Source organism: Vipera ursinii (genome assembly GCF_947247035.1).
Source record: "Vipera ursinii genome assembly, chromosome: W".
Taxonomy (NCBI): domain Eukaryota; kingdom Metazoa; phylum Chordata; class Lepidosauria; order Squamata; family Viperidae; genus Vipera; species Vipera ursinii.
The window spans coordinates 39,527,381-39,541,810 of NC_139522.1; the positions used below are offsets into that span (position 1 = coordinate 39,527,381).

Genomic DNA, 14,430 nt, shown 5'->3' on the forward strand with positions numbered 1-14,430 from the left:
CTATAGTACATTCTTGTTCCTTCAGCATTCTAAGGCTTGTGTTAAGGCATACAATTCACACGTTTAGGATGACCCCGTTAGTGGCAATCCCCTTGTTTCCAACAATTTTTAATGCATGCAATTCACAAATCTGTGCAAACCAACTTAAAAACCACTTTTCTGTTTCTCCCTTCTATTATCCATTCATTCACTGCCCTTCTGGCACTCTGGCCTAACTTCTGTCTTTTCTGCTTCCACAGCTTCTATCAACTTTTGCATGAGCCAACTGTTTCCCTTAGCTATTAATCAGTCCTCTACATTTCTCTTCTCCAAAAGTATTGAAGATTCCATAATCCTTTTTGGAGTCAGTGTATATGTTCCCCTTTTCCTTTATTAACAATCTCAGAGCCTGTTGTAAGGCATCAAATCCACAGGTTAGTGCTGATTAAGGGAGGGAAATTCTCCCAGCTTCCACTTTCCATTTTCTTTCCATTTACTATCCCACCTTCATTGTGTTTTTTTTTCTGTTTTTTTTCCAACTACTTTGCTATGAGCAAGTGGATACCTCCTTTGGGCTTTCTGATTTAAAATTACCCACACTTAACAAGAAATGCTAACCACCAAGACTTCCCCAAATGTCAATTTTAGACAAAAATGCCACTGGCTGCCTCTTTCCCTAATAGTTTTGCATGCAAATCATTAGTCAAAACAACATAGCCATTCACAATCCTAAAAAAAATCTTCCCAACTCCTTCCCTGTTCCAAACAAGGACAGAATTGCAATTCCCCCAATTCTCCCAGATATCACCTTCCTTCAAGACACCTTTTGTGTCTGCACACAGACACAAAAACATAAAAAAACTCCACAAAAAATTAGAGTAATTTCTAAAACTCAAAGATTTCCAAAAAATTCTCCAACAATTACTGTATCCTCTTTCCAAAAAAAATTACAAGCTCAAACTGCAAGAGTGGGCATTACATTTCACACCCACCCCCCTTCCTCAGACCAGAATTCTAAGCAGAAAAAAAATGGTTAAAATGACCAGCCCCCCCTTCTCTCTCTCTCTCTCTCTCTCTCTCTCTCTCACTCACTCACTTTACAGGGGGGGGGGGAAAGAGAAAGAGACAGGAGTAAAAGAAATTTTACAAAAATCTCACCACTAAATTTTTTTGCTGTCCTTCACATGCATTTTCCATAAATTCTCTCACACATTGTCCATGAAACTTGTCTCGTTGTTTTTTCATTTACTTTTACAACAATAAAATCTGCAATTTACTATTCCTTTCACAGCCTGGGACTGGTGGGGGTGAGTGATGTTTGAAGGCTAACACACACATTTACATATCAGCAAATCAACTCATTCACTTCCATTCTGACTGCTTGCATAAACAATTTCACATACAAAAATTTCATTTCATACTTTCTCCAGACAAACCATACATTGTTAAATAAGGCCTTTTTGTTTGGTGTTATCAGAGAGGATTTTGACCCTCTTCCAAGTCTTGGAAATAACTCAGAACAACACAGACAGACATATATACACAGATACTATTAAAACAACATTTATTTAGACATATGGCTTGTCTTACAAGAGGTGAGAAAAATCATGAGGTGATTCCAACCGAACATGGTTTCTATAGGGCCCTTTAACCATCTCCTATTTTTCTCACCATTCCAAGTCCAAGCTTAATGTTCCAAATGTCCAAATATATATATAACAAAACAAAACACACATATCAATTTGGGGTTTTAGGCCAAAACAGGTCTCCCCTTTTAATTAAAAAAGGGGGAAAACATTTATGGTTACCTCCAATTTATCCCACCAACTTCAAAAGACAGTGGGGAAAGACTAAAAGGAATTTTGAACCTGAGGTCTTTTGCAGGTGTAAAGGGGGAGGGGAAAAGTAGCACCCTCCTCACCTCACCTTTGACAAAGGGAATTGAATAGTCCAAAGAGCTAGATTAAAAGAAAAAGAGAGAAGAAAAACTTGCTTTTATTAACATCTACAACAATTGCCCATCTTCTTTGAGAGTTTCCCTGATTATGGTTCCCTGAGGGTCTCGATCTTATGGCCACTCAAAATTTTCAACACCAGTTCGCTTCCCTTCAGGCTGTCCTTTCCCCTCGCAGGTTAAGGAAATGCAACCTTTCAGGTCTGCACTCGCTTTGGACTTACCAGTGTTCCCAGAACACAGCCCATCACACTCACACAGCCATTATCACAGAAACCTCCCACAATCGCTCTCCTGACCACCCAGGTACAATTGCGTGCTTCCCTCCTTCGGGGCAAAAGTTTCTTACCTGGGCCAGTGCACTGGGTTACCTGGTCCTGGGCCTCAGTTGTTGACTCTCTTCCTTTTTCCTATTCTTTGATTTTGTAGACCAGAATTGTTAATTTAGTTTGGCTCGGAGCCTGCAATGGGAAGCTAGATCTCAGACAACTCCAGGCAGTTGAAATCAACAGGCGCGCCCCTGGACTTTACTGAGAACAGCTCCTCCCTAGAGGCTCTTTCAAGCCCCACGTTTGGTCGCCAAGATTGTGAGATTTAAAAGCCCCAAATCTGATACTCACAACTCGAAGACAAGTCTGGTTAACAAAGGCAAAGATTTATTGAAAAGAAAATTGAAAATAATAAAGAAAATAAAGAAGAAAGAAAGCGTTTGCAAACGCGGCCTCTTAGACCCTTCCCAAGTTTTATTGGGTTCAAAGAGCACGCTGAGCAAGTTTCAAAGTAGGCATTTTATACTCTTTCACGATACATGCCATTCCTAAGAAGCTTAAGTCATTCTTTGAAGTTGTTTCCTATTTCTAAAGGGGTCCTTCTGACCATTTCCATCTATCCAAGTTATGATCTTATCTAGATCTTATCTCGTTTACTTGTAATTTCCACCTTGGGCCGATGTTCCTGTCTCTCGGAAGCTTTTTAACATTTCAAAAGAATTTGTTGATTACCATGTGTGAATTCTCTGTCTAAGCAGGAAATAGATAGCCCCACATCTTAGTGTTACATTTTATACAATTCATTGGTGTTACATTTTATACAATTTATAAAAGAATAACCTTTATTTATTTTCCTTTAGACTCATGGACTTGCTGATTTTGAGCGTTTTGGACCACGGGGCAGGCAGACATTAATGACAATGCCTCCTGGACGTCCTCTGAATTTTCAGAGACCAATGCAGACTGCACCATTTGCTGAAAAGCAGTCTGTGTTTGAGGTTGTTGAGAATCCAAATTTTGCTGACTCTCAGAGCTCCACTGTCGTGAAGAATTATGATAAGACAGTGGTGGCTGAGGGTCTGGGGGATACAGGATTGGTGCCTCAGGAGTTATTAATTTTGGAGGAAACAAGAGAGGATTGGACCACTCAGTAATAGCTTTACAGCAGAGTTGCCAAGTGTGTAGTACTGATACTGGAGTGGTTGCAGCCTGATGCAAATCTTTCCCAATTTCTTGCCAATCATAGGGATTAAGAGACCCATCTGCAGGATACCAAGGGCATAACATACCAATAATCTTAACCAGCTCTTCTACATCCTCTTTATAGACTTTAACTGTTTGCTTAGTCCTTGTCAACAAATTGCAAAGGTCAGATACCTGTTTTTCCTGTCCTGTTGAAAGAGAAGTCCCCATATTTACCCTGTTGACTCCTTAAATGGAATGAATTGTTGAACTGACTTCGTTGACTCCTTAAACGGAATGAATAAGTTGGTCTTACCTCGTTGACCCCTTAAAATGGGATGAATTAGTTGAATGCGTTCATTTAGCTCCTGCCGAGCGGAGGTAAGCCAGAAGTTACACTTTGCCTCACAGCCGCACATGTATCACACCCCTCACAGGCATCACGTCGGGCACAGGCATCACGTCGGGGTCACCAGATGAAGGGGAAAGAAATTCAGACGAAGGGACAGGAATTCAGGCGAAGGAAAAAGAATTCAGACCTGAGTCGATAGAGAGCTTTGAACCAGCCAGGCAGCCTCGTCACCAGAAAAAGAACTCCCCCAAGCACTCCCCGCTGAACTTTTATTCACCTCCATCATTAGAAAAAGTTACATCAGTCTCACACAAAATAGTATACATAGAAATAATTGGATTACTCAGGTGCCTGTGAGATCACACAAAAACAAGGTAGCATAAGATGTATGTGAAGGCTTTATCATAGCGTTTCCCAAACCTTCCACATGCCAGCCCTCCCATGAGCCAGGCACTCTCACTGTAACTCAAGTGAAGGCCAAGCTAAGGGGGGGGGGCGAAAAAGCAGAAGGGTGAGAAACCAAATTCTTGAGAAGCCAAATTCTGGCCGTTCCCACATGCATGTCCATCTGTGATCCATGAGCCCTTTGTGTCACATACTTATGATTGTGCCAATATGTTTTTCTCCAACTGTCATCCCCACATGTTATGGCTTTTCTCCCCGAGGGGCTTCGATCCATGGCCTGGCAGAAATCAATAGCGATCTCAGCTCTCTGGCTCCCAGTTTGTAACACCAGGGTTGAGTTAAGGTAGTAGCAAATCCGGGAGGGTTATCCTCTGCCCATATACCTGGAATCTCAAATTCCCTCCATTTCTCCTCATTGTTTCCCTCAATAGCTGACCTAGCTACCATGAGTCTCCACATTGCTTCAGGCTGGTGTTTTATTTTAAGTTTCTGCTGGCCTTCGTCAAAAGAGATTGTGGCTCCTAGTTTGCTCAGCAAATCTCTGCCTAATAAGGGTATTGGGCATTCAGGGATATATAAGAACTCATGTTGAATTTGCGATCCATTGAAAAGACATGTGACTGGTTTCAGGACCTGCCGTCCCATTATCTGTCCTGACACTCCTTGAACCTGTATTTGGTGGGGTCCAGGTGCTGAGACTGGGCTATTTACGACTGACTTTCCTGCTCCCGTATCTACCAAAAACGTCGTCTTATGGCCCCCTATATTCATAGTCACCAAAGGCTCAGGGGGGTCCTCCTCTAAGCCCGGTCCCCGTCAATCCGTCCAACTTGTCCCTGCCAATCCAATCCCTTCTATCTGGAATTGGGGGGCAGAGCCAAGATGGTGGAGAGGCAGCAAAGGCTGTAAAGAGCTCCTCCAAAAGTAAAAGTTTTATTTTATTTTACTTTATTTTTATTTTAACTTTTTAACCTCTTTTAATGTTGTATTTTAACCTACACCTTTTAAACTTTTTAAACCCATTTTTAACCCATTTTAACCTTTTAAACCATAGTTTTAAACTTATTTTTAACCCTGTTTTAACAAACTGAATGGGGAAAAGAAGGAAGAGGCAGCACTCTGCAGCAGAAAGTATATCCAAGCCTTTGAAGCAGCAGAAAATGGAGGATTATATTGCAAACAGACAGTCTGCTCCAGTAAGTAACTCATTCGCAGGCACCTTATCAGATAAATTTAATTTATGTGACTCATTGGAATGGGACTTACAAACCGAACTGGAGAGCAGACAGCGTGTGGAGTTGTCCTCCTCCCTCTTGGAGAATGGCTCCCCTCCTTGGAATCTGGCAACAGCCTCTTTTACACAGGAGGGAGATGTAGCAAATTTGAAGGGGGAAAATGTGACAGACTTCCTCTCTAGACAATGTTTGCTTACAGCTCAAACTGTAAACTCAATATATGATCTCTTGTCAATTGTCATAAATAAGGTGGACTGCCTGAAAGAATCTTTTGCAAAGTTTGTTAGGAGCCACCCAAATACTGTAGAAGGACTTGGGAGGATAACCATGGACAGACATGGGATGGCTAACTCAGAAAATGAAACTAGAGAAAGACCTTGTTCTCCTCCCAAAAATTTGAACACCTACAGAGAAAACAATCAGGCAAAGGTCTAAGAGATGACCAATATAACTACAGTCTGCAAACTAACCAGGTTACTTTGCAAATTTATGACAAGAGAGTAAATAGAGGGCGATGGAGCAATAGAAAAGCTATTAGGCTGTCTTTGAGCCAGCTGCTCCGCTGTGAATTCACTCTGATAGATCTACTACATGCAGAGTGGCTGCCAGCAAGAACACAATGTATGAGAATTCTCCTATCGTTCAAGCAGCCCACAATTCCCTCCATGCTCTTCAGAATGAAGCCCTTTCTGAGCTTTTTCTCAATATTTCCAATAAGGGTCTTTTGCTCAGAAAAAGTGTGCCCACTCCTGAAACAGCGTCACCAAGAGGGAACTGTCGCTTTAAATGTAGGCTGCAACAGCCCTCACACTCCTAGGCCTGGGGCTGCTGCAACTGAACTGACCCTGAGAAAGCAAAGAAGCAATATACCCACAGCTGCAGGAACTGTTTGTCAAGGTAAAAAAAACCTTTGTAGAGGGCGAAGGACCGTGCTTCAGAGAATGCATGATACACTTGCAGGAAGGCAAGAAAAACACGACGCATAATCTTACTAAATACCTTTTACTAAATATATATTATACAGAGCTAGCTCACTACATCCTAACGTAACAGTCAGTAACAGCAAAGTGAAAAAAACAATACAGATAATATCTCTGGGAACTTTTTTTTTTAGACATGCCCACTAAACAGACTGAAACCATAACATAGCTAGTCATATGGGATTCACTATGGTTACCAGATAAGTTATCACAACAGGTGCAGAGAGCAGGGGAAAATGTACAGTTAGAAATGAACTTTTCTGACGAACATAAAAAAACGTGCAGTGACACTGTTGAGGATGTGCCAGAGGAAATGTTGATTGACTTATTCAGTGCATTACCTGAACCTGAGCAAGTTAACATTGTTCAAAGATTGGATGACCTAAAAGAGGCACTGACGACAACTCAATCTACAGCAAAGCCTCTATCTAATTTGGCTCCACTAACCACACAACCTTGTGACAAGATATTTAATCAACAATCTGCCTTTACCTCAACAGAAAAAAAGGTGTTGTCACACAGGCTGAGAGTGGGGTAACTGCACTGACTGACCCAGCCTCTGAGAAACAACTGAAAGACAAAGGGCTTCGTCACACAGTGCCCCCTAAGCTGACAAACACTAAGGACATAATCCAGCCTACATCCTCATTTGATTTAGAACATGGGAGTATCGGGAGACTCCCAACACGACTCTCGCGGCTGCATTCTGCACCAGTTGGAGCCTCCAAGTGGTCCTCAAGGGCAGCCCCATGTAGAGAGCGTTACAATAGTCTAACCGAGAGGTCACGAGTGCATGAGTGACCGTACGCAAGGCATCCCGGTCTACATAGGGCCGCAACTGGTGCACCAGGCGAACCTGGGCAAAAGCCCCCCTAGTCACAGTTACTAAATGATCTTCAAAAGAAAGCTGTGAGTCTAGGAGGACTCCCAAGTTGCGGGCCCTATCTACAGGGGGTAATAACTCACCCCCCATAGAAAGAGATGGAATATTCTGAATTTCCCGAGATGCCGGTACGCACAGCCACTCAGTCTTGTCAGGGTTGAGCCGAAGCCTGTTCCTCCCCATCCAGACCCGAACCGCCTCCAGGCAACAGGACATCACGTCGAGGGCATCACTGGGGTGGTTTGGGGTCGAAATAAAAAGCTGGGTATCATCAGCATACTGATGATACCCAACTCCAAAACCACGAATGATCTCACCCAGCGGCTTCATATAGATGTTGAACAGGAGAGGCGAGAGGACCGACCCCTGAGGAACTCCACAAACGAGAGGCCTCGAGGCCGACCTCTGCCCCCCTGCCAACACCGACTGCGAACGTCCCTGGAGATAGGAGGAGAACCACTGTAAAACCGTGCCTCCCACTCCCAATCCCCTGAGACGCCGCAGCAGGATACCATGGTTGATGGTATCAAAAGCCGCTGAGAGGTCTAATAGGACTAGGACAGAGGAGTATCCCCTTTCCCGAGCCCTCCAGAGATCATTCACCAGAGCGACCAATGCCGTCTCCGTGCTGTACCCAGGCCTGAAGCCCGATTGGTACGGGTCTAGATAATCAGCTTCATCCAGGACCAGAGGGAGCTGATGCGCCACCACGCTCTCAACAACCTTCACAAGAAAGCGAAGGTTGGAGACTGGACGAAAGTTGTTTAACACAAGTATCTTACTTTCTGCTTTACCAATTGTGCCTTCTTTCTAGACACCCGATAACCACATTTCAATAACAGAAGCAAAAGGGTTCTCGTATTTTCCCAACACAAGTCCTCTTTCTTGCCTGTTACCAAGACATCATCTACATACTGTAAAACTATATCCCCAGGTTGCCGGGGTACATAATGCTGCAAGTCCTTTCCTAGGGCAGTGCCAAATAAGGTGGGTGAATTTTTAAACCCCTGGGGAAGCCGAGTCCATGTATATTGCCTCATTACAAAAAGTTACATCAGTCTCACACAAAATAGTATACATAGAAATAATTGGATTACTCAGGTGCCTATGAGATCACACAAAAACAAGGTAGCATAAGATGTATGTGAAGGCTTTATCATAGCGTTTCCCAAACCTCCCACATGCCAGCCCTCCCATGAGCCAGGAGAGTGTGCTCTCACTGTAACTCAAGTGAAGGCCAAGCTAAGGGGGGGCCCGGAAAAGCAGAAGGGTGAAAAACCAAATTCTTGAGAAGCCAAATTCTGGCCGTTCCCACATGTCTCCTTTTTTGTGTAATGACAGAAGCAGAATGTTTGAGATAAGCTTGCATAATGTGTAAATCTTTGGTGTTGAAAGTAGAGGTGAGGGATTGCTTAACGAATGGCACAATGCTAACAAAGAGGGAATGCATTGGATACAGTAATACAAACTAATCAATATGACTATAGTTAAATACCATAAACAAATAAATGTTTAAGCGAAGCTAAATCTGGTAGCCATAGAAAAAGCATTTTCCTAAGTCTATAAGTTGGAGAGCCCCCAAAATACATAGTATCATAGGTAGTAGATATATTAAAATTGTCAAAAAGAGTATAATTTTGAATAATAGTAGCTGGAGCACAGACAGGAACAATGCAAAAGCTAATAACTTCATGAGCAGAAGCAGACATTTTTTAGCAAAAATTACTCTGACTAGAAATGTTGGCCAGTTGTAGCTACAAATTGAATTGTCCTGTATTTGCTAAATCTTCATGAATTCCTACAGCTGAAGAATAAAAAAAACCAAAAAAACACAGCAACAGTCCAAGTGCTGAATTGGTGTTAAGATGAGCGATAATTGCCGACAGGAATAGTTGTAAGGTCAGAAAGGGCATCTGCGCTGAGTGTTTTTAACATTCCCCATGTTACTGGTGGCTGAGTTCCTGCTGGCCATGAAGGTCTTTTACGCCTTCATGGTGTTTCACCCACCGGGTTCGGGTTGAATGTCAGGGCTGGATGGAACTCTGGGAGCGGACTGCTCAGCCTCTGGTGCCAGCTCATGTTTGGCTTGGAATGGCTTCACACACCTGGCAGGCACCCACACCGGTCCTGTAGGAGTAAGAATAGATGCAAAACCCCTTCCCCAAGTAATCAATTCAGCTGGTCCCTTCCAGGTTGGCTCGGGCAGCTCCTTATATAGCACTCGTGGTCGTTCCAGGGAAAGCTCCTTCCTAAAATGTCTCTCTGCAGGAGTATAAGCTTGATTAGTGATAGTTAAATGATTCAAAGTAAATAGCAATACTGGAATCAAGGATTTAAGATCTGAGGGAGTAATTCCCCTTTCTTTTGAATGTTTAAACAACAAAGCTTTAAATGTACCATGTGCACGTTCCACTATAGCTTGGCCTGAGCTATTGTATGGAATGCCATGTTGGAGAGAAATATCCCAAGTTCTGCAAAATTGAAAAAAAAACATTAGAAGTATACGCAGGAATATTGTCAGTCTTTAAGACAAGTGGTCGTCCCATGACAGCCATGGCAGCAAGAAGGTGCTGAATAACATGAGAGGCAGTTTTGCTGCGAAGGGGGGTAACCCACAAATAACCAGAATAAGTATCTATGCAAACGTGAAGATAGGAAGCTGGAGAAAATTGTGGAATGTGAGTAACATCCATCTGCCAGACAGCATCAAAGGGAAAAGAGAGGGGGGAGGAAGAGCAAGGAGGACAGGCTGAGATAATATCACGAGCCTGAGAAAGTGGAATGTTAAAGGTAGCACGAAGAGATTTAGCATTCTGGTGAAAATAGGAATGTTTAGTCAAAGGGTAAGCCTCCTTAAGAAAATGGAAAACCACATCAGGAATAGTATCATGCAGGAAAGTTTGAAAAGTAAGGAATAGAGAAAGCAAGTTACAGTCCAAGAGTGGGAATAAGTAAACAAATGCAATATGGTTAAAAAGATTGTCCACAATAAGATTAAAAGGAATCAAATCATGTAATTTAAAGGCTAAAATCACTGCAGAAAGTTCAGCACACTGAGTGGATGTTTGAGAAGCTGTGAACTTAGTTTGCCATTTTCCATTTATTTGCCAAACAACCACCTCACAGGTATGAGATCCATCTGTAAATAAAGTAATAGCATCAGGAAGAGGGGTAGAAACCTGTGCAGATTGAAAAACAAAAGGTAATTCCTGTAAGAAAATCAAACGTTGGTCCTTGCGGGGGTTAAACAATACAGCTCCCACATAATCTACAAAAGCAATCACAAAAGCATTAGACATTTGCAGAAAGAAATCATGTTGATCCATGGTGCAAGGCAAATGAATGACTAAAGGATCAAAGCCAGAATATAACACCTTAACGGGAAATACATTTTTAGTATGAAAAAAACTTGGCAATCCGAAAAGAAAAGCTCTGTCAACCATAACTTTGCGAAAGGCAGAATTGATTTGATGAAGGTAATGTTGCATCACCGTGGAGACTGGAATCTGCGCACCTTGCAAAGCAATAAAAAGTGGAGGCAACAAAGCAGTAGTTAACCCTAAAAATGGTCTAGCCCAATTAAGATCTCCTAAAAACTTTTGCAATTGTACCAGAGTAAAATGAGATGGAATGCACAGAGTTGAAACAAAAGGAGAAAAAGAAGATTGAAGCATCCGATGACCTAAATATAGAAAGGGAGGTTTTATTTGAACCTTCTCAGGGGCAATGACAAGTCCCGATTTAGTCAAGATTTCCTGTAAGGTTAGGAAACAGTTAACAGGTAAAGGCTTTCCAGCAAGCAAGAAATCATCCATAAAATGGTAAGCAAAGCATTTTTTGTCTTCAGCTGGATGAACTACAGCTACAAGAGCTGTAGCTAAAAGTTTTGTCTTAGGAGTTTCAGTTTCAATGTTCTAACACAAATCAATCATCAGAGCAATAGTTGTCTCAGGTTTGGAATCAATTGCTTTCAGGGCTGTTTTGCAGTTCTGATTAGTATTTTCAAATGCCAATTGTTCCATCAGAACGTCAGCAGCAGCTTCATTTTGAGCCTTTTCAGGGAGAAGCGCTCGGGTGGAATTGCTTTGCAACCCATTTTCTGTAACACTTCCTTTCAGCTCTTTGTGTACTGCAGATGGGACAGACTTGTGAGATTTAAAAGCCCCAAATCTGATACAACTCGAAGACAAGTCTGGTTAACAAAGGCAAAGATTTATTGAAAAGAAAATTGAAAATAATAAAGAAAATAAAGAAGAAAGAAAGCGTTTGCAAATGCGGCCTCTTAGACCCTTCCCAAGTTTTATTGGGTTCAAAGAGCACGCTGAGCAAGTTTCAAAGTAGGCATTTTATACTCTTTCACGATACATGCCATTCCTAAGAAGCTTAAGTCATTCTTTGAAGTTGTTTCCTATTTCTAAAGGGGTCCTTCTGACCATTTCCATCTATCCAAGTTATGATCTTATCTAGATCTTATCTCGTTTACTTGTAATTTCCACCTTGGGCCGATGTTCCTGTCTCTCGGAAGCTTTTTAACATTTCAAAAGAATTTGTTGATTACCATGTGTGAATTCTCTGTCTAAGCAGGAAATAGATAGCCCCACATCTTAGTGTTACATTTTATACAATTCATTGGTGTTACATTTTATACAATTTATAAAAGAATAACCTTTATTTATTTTCCTTTAGACTCATGGACTTGCTGATTTTGAGCGTTTTGGACCACGGGGCAGGCAGACATTAATGACAATGCCTCCTGGACGTCCTCTGAATTTTCAGAGACCAATGCAGACTGCACCATTTGCTGAAAAGCAGTCTGTGTTTGAGGTTGTTGAGAATCCAAATTTTGCTGACTCTCAGAGCTCCACTGTCGTGAAGAATTATGATAAGACAGTGGTGGCTGAGGGTCTGGGGGATACAGGATTGGTGCCTCAGGAGTTATTAATTTTGGAGGAAACAAGAGAGGATTGGACCACTCAGTAATAGCTTTACAGCAGAGTTGCCAAGTGTGTAGTACTGATACTGGAGTGGTTGCAGCCTGATGCAAATCTTTCCCAATTTCTTGCCAATCATAGGGATTAAGAGACCCATCTGCAGGATACCAAGGGCATAACATACCAATAATCTTAACCAGCTCTTCTACATCCTCTTTATAGACTTTAACTGTTTGCTTAGTCCTTGTCAACAAATTGCAAAGGTCAGATACCTGTTTTTCCTGTCCTGTTGAAAGAGAAGTCCCCATATTTACCCTGTTGACTCCTTAAATGGAATGAATTGTTGAACTGACTTCGTTGACTCCTTAAACGGAATGAATAAGTTGGTCTTACCTCGTTGACCCCTTAAAATGGGATGAATTAGTTGAATGCGTTCATTTAGCTCCTGCCGAGCGGAGGTAAGCCAGAAGTTACACTTTGCCTCACAGCCGCACATGTATCACACCCCTCACAGGCATCACGTCGGGCACAGGCATCACGTCGGGGTCACCAGATGAAGGGGAAAGAAATTCAGACGAAGGGACAGGAATTCAGGCGAAGGAAAAAGAATTCAGACCTGAGTCGATAGAGAGCTTTGAACCAGCCAGGCAGCCTCGTCACCAGAAAAAGAACTCCCCCAAGCACTGCCCGCTGAACTTTTATTCACCTCCATCATTAGAAAAAGTTACATCAGTCTCACACAAAATAGTATACATAGAAATAATTGGATTACTCAGGTGCCTGTGAGATCACACAAAAACAAGGTAGCATAAGATGTATGTGAAGGCTTTATCATAGCGTTTCCCAAACCTTCCACATGCCAGCCCTCCCATGAGCCAGGCACTCTCACTGTAACTCAAGTGAAGGCCAAGCTAAGGGGGGGGGGCGAAAAAGCAGAAGGGTGAGAAACCAAATTCTTGAGAAGCCAAATTCTGGCCGTTCCCACATGCATGTCCATCTGTGATCCATGAGCCCTTTGTGTCACATACTTATGATTGTGCCAATATGTTTTTCTCCAACTGTCATCCCCACATGTTATGGCTTTTCTCCCCGAGGGGCTTCGATCCATGGCCTGGCAGAAATCAATAGCGATCTCAGCTCTCTGGCTCCCAGTTTGTAACACCAGGGTTGAGTTAAGGTAGTAGCAAATCCGGGAGGGTTATCCTCTGCCCATATACCTGGAATCTCAAATTCCCTCCATTTCTCCTCATTGTTTCCCTCAATAGCTGACCTAGCTACCATGAGTCTCCACATTGCTTCAGGCTGGTGTTTTATTTTAAGTTTCTGCTGGCCTTCGTCAAAAGAGATTGTGGCTCCTAGTTTGCTCAGCAAATCTCTGCCTAATAAGGGTATTGGGCATTCAGGGATATATAAGAACTCATGTTGAATTTGCGATCCATTGAAAAGACATGTGACTGGTTTCAGGACCTGCCGTCCCATTATCTGTCCTGACACTCCTTGAACCTGTATTTGGTGGGGTCCAGGTGCTGAGACTGGGCTATTTACGACTGACTTTCCTGCTCCCGTATCTACCAAAAACGTCGTCTTATGGCCCCCTATATTCATAGTCACCAAAGGCTCAGGGGGGTCCTCCTCTAAGCCCGGTCCCCGTCAATCCGTCCAACTTGTCCCTGCCAATCCAATCCCTTCTATCTGGAATTGGGGGGCAGAGCCAAGATGGTGGAGAGGCAGCAAAGGCTGTAAAGAGCTCCTCCAAAAGTAAAAGTTTTATTTTATTTTACTTTATTTTTATTTTAACTTTTTAACCTCTTTTAATGTTGTATTTTAACCTACACCTTTTAAACTTTTTAAACCCATTTTTAACCCATTTTAACCTTTTAAACCATAGTTTTAAACTTATTTTTAACCCTGTTTTAACAAACTGAATGGGGAAAAGAAGGAAGAGGCAGCACTCTGCAGCAGAAAGTATATCCAAGCCTTTGAAGCAGCAGAAAATGGAGGATTATATTGCAAACAGACAGTCTGCTCCAGTAAGTAACTCATTCGCAGGCACCTTATCAGATAAATTTAATTTATGTGACTCATTGGAATGGGACTTACAAACCGAACTGGAGAGCAGACAGCGTGTGGAGTTGTCCTCCTCCCTCTTGGAGAATGGCTCCCCTCCTTGGAATCTGGCAACAGCCTCTTTTACACAGGAGGGAGATGTAGCAAATTTGAAGGGGGAAAATGTGACAGACTTCCTCTCTAGACAATGTTT

The 14,430-nt window shown here is 42.4% G+C and overlaps 1 long non-coding RNA gene across 1 annotated transcript in view; it reads right to left on the reverse strand.

Moving 5' to 3' along the window:
• Window positions 1–6,642, reverse strand: part of LOC310648283 — a 182,348-nt gene extending 175,706 nt beyond the window's left edge. The window contains exon 1 of the long non-coding RNA XR_014494051.1: window positions 6,412–6,642. This is a non-coding gene — a long non-coding RNA (uncharacterized lncRNA). The remainder of the gene's footprint in view (window positions 1–6,411) is intronic.
• Window positions 6,643–14,430: the final 7,788 nt, after the last annotated feature.